A 9,381-nucleotide genomic window follows, 5' to 3' on the forward strand; every position below is an offset into this window, starting at 1 on the left:
TGATATTGAAACCAAACAACAACAACAACAACAATAACAACAATAGATCAAAGAAACCAGAAGCTGGTTCTTTGAAAGAATTAACAAAATTGATAAACCACTAGCCAGCTGGATCAAAAAGAAAAAGGAAAGGACTCAAATAAAATCAAGAATGAAAGAGGAGAGATCACAACTAACACAGCAGAAATAAAAGCAATAAGAGAATATTATGAGCAATTATACACCAATAAAATGGGCAATCTGGAAGAAATGGACACATTCCTAGAAACATATACACTACCAAAACTGAAACAGGATGAAATACAAAATTTGAACAGATCCATAATCAGTAAAGAAATCCAATTAGTAATCAAAAATCTCCCAAAACAAGACTCCAGGGCCAGATGACTTTCCAGGGAAATTCTACCAAACATTTAAGAAAGAGTTAACGCCTATTCTCTTGAAGCTGTTTCAAAAAATAGAAACAGAAGGAAAACTTCCAAACTCTTTCTATGAAGCCAGAATTATCTTGACTACAAAATCAGACAAAGACCCCACTAAAAAGGCGAACTACAGACCAATTTCCCTGATGAACATGGATGCAAAAATCCTCAACAAGGTATTAGCTAACCGGATCCAACAATACATTAAAAAAATTATTCACCACAACCAAGTGGGATTTATACCTGGGATGCAGGGCTGGTTCGATATCCGCAAAACAATCAATGTGTTCATCTCATCAATAAAACAAAGGACAAGAACCCTATGATACTCTCAATAGATGCAGAGAAAGCATTTGACAAAATACAGCCTCCTTTCTTGATAAAAATCTTCAAGAAAGCAGGGATAGGAGAATCATACCTCAAGATCAGAAAAGCCATATACCAAAGACCCAATGCTAATATCATTCTCAATGGAGAAAAACTGAGAGCTTTCCCCCTAAGGTCAGGAACAAGACAGGGATGTCCACTCTTGACACTGTAATTCAACATAGTATTGGAAGTCTTAGCCTCTGCAATCAGACAACACAAAGAAATAAAAGGTATCCAGATTGGCCAGGAGGAGATCAAACTTTCACTCTTCGCAGATGACGTGATACTCTATAGGGAAAACCCAAAAGACTCCACCAAAAATCTGCTAGAACTGATTCATGAATTCAGCAAAGTTGCAGGATATAAAATCAATTCACAGAAATCGGTTACATTCCTATACACCAACAATGAAGCAACAGAAAGAGAAATTAAGGAATCAATCCCATTTACAATTGCACCAAAACCCATAAAATATCTAGGAATAAATCTAACCAAAAAGGTGAAAAATCTATACACTGAAAAGTATAGAAAACTTATGAAATAAACTGAAGAAGACACACAAAAAAAGGAAAAAATATTCCATGCCCCTAGATAGGAAGAACAAATATTGTTAAAATGTCAATACTACCCAAAACACAATCTACATATTCAATGCAATCCCTATCAAAATAACACTGGCATTCTTCACAGAGCTAGAACAAACAATCCCAAAATTTGTATGGAAGCAGAAAAGATCCAGAATAGCCAAAGCAATCTTGAAAAAGAAAACCAAAGCAGGAAGCATCACAATCCCAGACTTCAAGCTGTACTACAAAGCTATAATCATCAAGACAGTATGGTACTGGCACAAAAACAGACACTCAGATCAATGCAACAGAATAGAGAACCCAGAAATGGACCCGCAAATGTATGGCCAACTAATCTTTGACAAAGCAGGAAAGAATATCCAATGGAATAAAGACAGTCTCTTCAGCAAGTGGTGCTGGGAAAACTGGACAGCGACATGCAGAAGAACCTGGACCACTTTCTTATACCATGCACACAAATAAACTCAAAATGGATGAACCTCACTGTAAGACAGGAAGCCATCAAAATACTCAAGGATAAAGCAGGCAAAAACCTCTTTGACCTTGGCCACAGCAACTTATTACTCAGCATGTCTCCAGAGACAAGGAAAACAAAAGCAACAATCAACTATTGGGACCTCATCAAAATAAAAATCCTCTGCACAGCAAAGGAAACAATCAGCAAAACTAAAAGGCAACCGATGGGATGGGAGAAGATATTTGCAAATGACATATCATATAAAGGGTTAGTATCCAAAATCTATAAATAACTAGTCAAACTCAACACCCAAAAACCAAATCATCCAGTGAAGAAATGGGCAAAAGTCATGAATAGACACTTCTCCAAAGAAGACATCCAGATAGCCAACCGACACATGAAAAAATGCTCAACATCACTCATCATCAGGGAAATACAAATCAAAACCATACTGAGATACCACCTCACACCTGTCAGAATGGCTAACATTAACAACTCAGGTAACAACAGATGTTGGTGAGGATGCGGAGAGAGAGGAACTCTTTTGCACTACTGGTGGGAATGCAAGCTGGTCAGCCACTCTGGAAAACAGTATGGAGGTTCCTCAGAAAATTAAAAATAGAACTACCCTACAACCCAGCAATTGCACTACTGGGTATTTATCCAAGGGATACAGGTATGTTGTTTTGAAGGGGCACAGGTACCCCAATGTTTATAGCAGCACTATCAATTTAGCCAAAGTATGGAAAGAGCCCAAATGTCCATTGATGGATGAATGGATAAAGAAGATGTATATGTATATATACATATATATATGTGTATATGTGTGTGTGTGTATACACATATCCACAATGGAGTATTATTCAGCAATCAAAAAGAATGAAATCTTGCCATTTGCAACTACGTGGATGGAACTGGAGGGTATTATGCTAAGTGAAATTAGTCAGTCAGAGAAAGACAAATATCATATGAATTCACTCATATGAGGACTTTAAGATAAAAAACAGATGAACATAAGGGAAGGGAAGCAAAAATAATATAAAAACAGGGAGGGGGACAAAACATAAGAGACTCTTAAATATGGAGAACAAACAGAGGGATACTAGAAGGGTTGTGGGAGGGTGATGGGCTAAATGGGTAAGGGGAATTAAGGAATCTACTACTGAAATCATTGTTGCACTATATGCTAACTAATTTGGATGTAAATTAAAAATAAATAAATAAATAAAAATAACATAAAAAAGGAAATTATTTTTTAAAAATGCATAACTGGAGAATGGGGTGAATCTAAATTTGGGAAATCAGAAACTGCTTCCTGGAGGAAGTGATGCTCAAGCTGAGGCATGAATGATAAGGAGCCCAGGAAGTGTATAGTGAGCAGTGAGCCTGAGCAAAAGCACAGAAGCAAGAAGTAGCAGGTGTGCCGTAGAACAAGGCAGTTGCTGGAGAACACAGGGAGGAGTACAGGGGAGCTAGAGAGAAGCCTGGAAAGGCAGGTCAGGCAGATTACGGAAGGGGCTTTAAGCCATGCTAAAGAATCTGCAGGTGCTATAGAATCAGCAAGTGCCTTAAACAGAGAAGTGGAATGGTTTGGTCCTTGCCACCTTCATGACTTGGTTGCTCAGACCAAAATTCGGAGTCAACCTTATACTTTTCATCATTCATTTTCACTGTATATCTAATCCATTAAATAATCCTGTGGATTCTAAAACCCAGCCACTCATCTTCCCCATGACTGCCTCTACCCTCCTCATTGTCCCCATGACCTGTCACCTGAGACTGTCTCCTTATAACTCCCTGCTTCCATATCCTATGATTTCCCCACTGCAGAGCCTTCTTTTCTAAACATAAGTCAAAACCCATCTCTTCTCTGCTTCCATCTTTCTAATGGCTTCCTGACAGATAAAATCCAAGCTCCTCATCATGCCCTAAAATGCTCTATGTGATCTGGCCTCTTCCCACCCCTGTGAGCTCAATTTCCTTGCACATCCCCCCCTGCTCAGCTCTGCCTAGCTATGCTGGAGCTCTTGCTGCTCCCTCAACAAGGCAAGCTCACGACCATCCCACCACTTGCCCTTGAGTTTTTTTTTTCTCAGTTTTCCCATGATCCTCTCTCTTTTATTCAGATCTGTCCTCAAACAACTCCCCTTCAGACAGTCTTTATTAAGCATACTACTTTCCCCACCCCTACTTTCACTACTAATCTCTGTCCTCTTATCTTGCTTCACTCTTTTTTTTATAATACTTATCAAAACTTTGCTGTGTAGATGCTGCTCTTATTCTTTATCTCTTCTTCTATGTTACTTTCTTATTTGCTACTCCCTCATTCTCTATCTTCCTTTCTAGAATTCTCTATTCAAAAGAGCAAAAACATCCATGTCTATCTAGTTCACCATGTCCCCGTGTCCTAGAAACATTATCTGAGCTCATAGGAGGTGCTAAAAAATATTTGTGAAGACAGAGTGTACAGAAAATTAGCATGTTTGAGGCAAGATGATGAATTATCTTGTGGACTGGTTGAGGTATCTAAAAATTGGTCTCCATAGCTGGATTCAATCTTTCATTAACCTTCTACATCCCTATGTTTCCTCCCAGATCCTGAGAGCACTTTCTAAGGTCTTTAAAAAGAAGAGCTTTACCTCTATAAATCCCACCTACAGAATAGGAGTATTGAGATTCCTGTAAAAATTAGTTGAGAAGATCAAATAGGAGAAGTGAAAACTACTACCTAGAACTTGATGACAAATTTGACTCCCAGGAATAGATTATTACAAGATGCTTGAATTCAGTGAATAAAAAAATACTATAGAGACTAATTCTTATTCTTTCTTGTACATCCTCAGACCTCCACCCCAGTGTCCAGATAACAGCATCTGCTACCTGTTGATTTCACAGAAAGCAAACAGCTTTTGCTCCAGAATTAGGCACATCTGGGATTCTCTGCTTGCTAGAACCATAAACTGCCAGGATACACTGATTCCCTGACTGACCTCCAAGATCAGGGAGGATTACTCCTTCCCATCTTACTGGTCTTCTGCTCCCAGACCTCCATTCTTGTGATCATAATAATTTTCTTAATACTTCATCTTGGCTACTGCTTTTTAGAATATGTTATTATAGGGGCATACATATCGAGGTCTCCACCCCCATGTTGACACTTTCCTAGGCTGAGGTCAAATTCAGGTACACTCTTCTTTTCCAATTACACACACACACACACACACACACACACACACACACACACACACACAACTTGTCTTGTTAGAATATATCCTTTTGAAAAAGTAGGGGCAAATTACCAGCATTCTCTGTGTGAATGTTGATTTTTTTAACTTAATAGACCTTATAAATTATTTTTATCATGACATACACAGAAGACAATTTTTTTCATAGTAAGGTACCCTTGAGTTTACTTAATAGGCCTTCTACCAATGAGTATTTTGGTTACTTCTAGGTTTTCCTATTCAAAAGCCACTGCACGTGTGTGGGCATGACTGTTGAATGACGTCATACACAAAGACTGACCTATGTAGGTATGCCACAAATTTTGATTTCTGTTGCCAAAAAATCTGCAGCAATTTACATTCCAAGCAATAGCATATGCATATTTGTTTCCCCAGTGTTATCAAGTTTTTCCATCTTCACAAATCTATTAAGTGAAAAATGAAATCTCATTTTTGAAGATTTGTATTTCTTTAATTATGAATAAGGTTGAACATTTTGTTAAATGCTAAAGACATTTATGTTTCTTTTTCTTTGAACATATTGTTAATATCCTTGATTCATTTTTCTTTCAGTTGGTGATTTTATCTCTTTATTTGCAGACACTGAATTAAGGAAATTTAGTTATAGCATAGTATTTTTTCCATGTTCAATTTTAAACATTTTATGTAGTCAAATTTGTCAGTCATTTTTTTGTGTATGGTTTTGGGGATTTATTTCTTCTTCAGAAATATCTTTTGTACTTCAAGGTTACAAAAGTATTCCATCACATTTTCTTTTAGAGATCTGTATGGTTTTTTTTTTTTCTTTCCTTTTTACAATTAATCCATGAATCCATATGGAACTGTGTTAGTTTTCCACTGCTGTATAACAAATTACCACAAGTTTAGCAGCTTAAAACAACACACATTCATTATCTCACAGTTTCTGCAGATCAGGAGTTGGGCATTATTTAACTGGGGCCTTTGCTTAGAATTGTATACACTCTGATCAAGATTTTGCTAGAATTGTGTCTCATCAGAAGTTCAATTGGGGAAAGATCCACTTCCAAGCTCCATCAGACTGTTGTCCAAATTCACCTCCTAATGCTATAGGATTCATGGCATCCTCCTTCATCAAATCCAGAGAGAGAGAGAGAGAGAGAGAGAGAGAGAGAGAGAGAGAGAGAGAGAGACTCTAGCAAGACCTTACACCATTATGTAATTACACACATGTGATCACATACATTTCACCTTTTTCACGTTACAATGTTTAGAAGAGAGTCACTGATCCTTCCAGAGGGATTACACAAAGCTATGAATACCAGGAGGCAGGGGTCCTGAGGACCATTCTATTTCTGTACTCGACAACCTCTTTTTGGTGAAAAGAGTGAGGTAGGAATAGACATTTTTTAAGATTAGCCAAGTTCTCAATATCATTTATTAAATTACCTACCTTTCCCATAACTGATTAGAAATTTGACTTTTTCTGTTTTCCTTAGAACGATACAGTTTATATATCTCAAACTAGGTCATTTCTCCTTTCCTCAAGTACAGCATCTGCAATACTGGGAATACAGTTTGTCAATTCCACAATCAGCTTATTGGGTATAAAAAGAGCACTTATCATGCTTTCTCCCCAAAGTCAGTCACCATTGTCAGTTTCTGTTATATTGTTTCATATATATGTATATTTATGTACCTATTCATATTTATTTACATATCCATATCTATCTAGCTATAGATAAAGTTGAAAACATAAAATCCATTCATTATTTCATTCCTTTCCTCACAAGAGGTGCATATTTGCAACACAACCTCAGGCAAATCCAGGTATATGCTAGGAAACACTAAATCCTTTGTAAAACCAACAGCTGACACTAATCATGCTCATAAATGAGACAAACTCAGGACCAAGAAAAGGAAGTGGGAAGCCAACAGAAGACAATTTTTGAGGATATGAGCAAATCCCAAAGAAGATGATATAGATAACAAAGAATAGACAGTGTAGTAGGAAAACCCAGCAGCTAGCAAGTGCCATATACTTAAACTGCCATGGTATCCACTTGGTCCTTTGTGTGTAGGATCCTGTGAGTTTGATAATAAAAATTAATAACTTCTGGGACTGTGTCCTATTTCATATTGGAGTCTGTGACCATCCATTGAAGCAATATAATTGTCCCTCAGGAGCAGATGGTAGAAAGATGATGAAGCACATACTAGCCATGTCATTTCCTAAAAAAATGTCCATCTTCTCTATGTTATGGCAACCCATCCCTACCCTGTCACTACCTTTTTAGAAGAGGTTATTTCCTGTGGATTAGAAGTTGTTGTTGTTGTTTTAATTACATTTATTTTGAATGGGGAATATACACATGTGGTAAAAAAATCAAATGTTGCCAAATATACATGAAAAAAAAAAGTAAGTCTCCCCCTATCCCTGTCCTTAGTTCCCCAGGCTCCATCTCTTTCCCAGAGGGAGCCACCACTGTTATCTTTTCCTTTCATGTTCTTCCAGAGATTATATTTTACATATCATTCTATATTTTATTTAAATCTAGCATAATTTGTGTATATATATATATATCATACATCTTATGTTGTACATATATTATACATATTATACATATGTATTATACTATACATATATATATTATATATATATCACACTTTAAATAATAAAACAGTAGCATGCTTTACACCATTTTCTGTGCTTTTTTTTTCTTTTTTTCTTTTCTTTTTTTTTCTTTTACTTAATGATGTATCTTAGCATGTGTTCCATATTAGTACTATAGAGTTCCCTTATTTTTAATAGATACCTAGTATTGTTTGGATGTAATATAATTTTTATAATCATTCCTTATTAGTGGATATCTAGTCTATTTCCCATCTTTTGCTTTTAGAATAATGCTTTAATAACTTCATACTTTACAATACCATTTTAATTCACAATCCTTTTAAAGATCAGCAAGAGATTATTTATAACATAATGTACATTGTTTCTATCATTTATCACCATCTACCAAAAAGTTGTACTCTACTCCACAGCAGTTGTCAAATTGAAGTCCAAAGCAGAGGTCCAGATTGATAGCCACTGGCTAAAACTAATATAAAGACATGTGTTTGGTCCACATGATTATTTTTCCAAATGGAATGACTTTTCAGAATTAGAATGGTCAGAATTGTGATGTGATTTAGAGAAATCACATCAAAATCAAGATGTTGGGTGTCTCTTGAATAACTAAATACTCAGCAATACTGGACTCACTGCTTGTCCAAAAGTAGTTAGCTGGAGCTGAATAAAAGCTGTTGAATTCAGATATCGCATGCACTTCTCCAGTCCACCATATGACCAAGATGGGAACCAAGATTGTCCTACATCTTTGAGGTTGCATCAGCTGTCATTTATTATCATGCATTCATTTTTCCCTCTGTAGCAGAGTTGAGAAAAAAATGAAATGTTTTTGTATCCAAGTGTCTCCTAATAGTAGAAAAACAAAAAGAGTAGACCCATACTCACCACTCACTCCCTGTTGCCTCACACCTAGATGCTTCCTCACTCATTTACATAACTAGACTGGCTTCTCAAAGCATTTGAGTTTGCAATCCTATGTTTAAAATAACCAGACTCAAACATATTTTCAGTAATAGTCCAATATAGACATATTATCTATCTCTTCTCTTTATTTAAACCCTCTATCCATTTGTCAACTTTTTTGACAGGTTTGACCTAGAAAAGATTATTTATTTTTAATACCATTTCTTAAAAACAAAAACAAAAACAAAACCCCAGTCTGTCCAATGGACTTTGCAGCTAAAGTGGCCAATCCATTGATTCTGGAGCAAGAAGAGCAGCTGGCAAAACTAATCAGTGTTGGGCATTTGCATTTTTTCCCTTTTTAATGTCTCCCCTGGTGCTGGGAGATTGGTTTTCTATGTTGGAAGAAGGGCACCACGAGCAGCTGCTGCCTTTCAGTCTAGTGCATAGTAAAGGAAAGAGCGTGGTATAGCATTCATCTACCAAATATCCCAACAGGTTAACCAGTTCTGGAGCAAGGAAGTCACAGCTTGCTTTTGAAGGTTCTTTGTATTGAGTATAATCGATTTTATGTTTCTGGGAATAAGATGTGTCTCCTCAAATCCCCTTTCTCTCTCTCTCTCTCTCTCTCTCTCTCTATATATATATATATATATACACACTCTAGGCAGTAAGATGATGCTTCATAGGCTTGAGAATCTCCTGTTGATGAGAGGCTGACCAAAAAAATATTAAATACAAGTATGAACTTGAAAAAAGTAAGTATATGCATGCTCCTAAAATGAGGCATCAATGTGATGCTTACTGC

Source organism: Panthera tigris, chromosome A1 (assembly GCF_018350195.1).
Source record: "Panthera tigris isolate Pti1 chromosome A1, P.tigris_Pti1_mat1.1, whole genome shotgun sequence".
Lineage (NCBI taxonomy): Eukaryota > Metazoa > Chordata > Mammalia > Carnivora > Felidae > Panthera > Panthera tigris.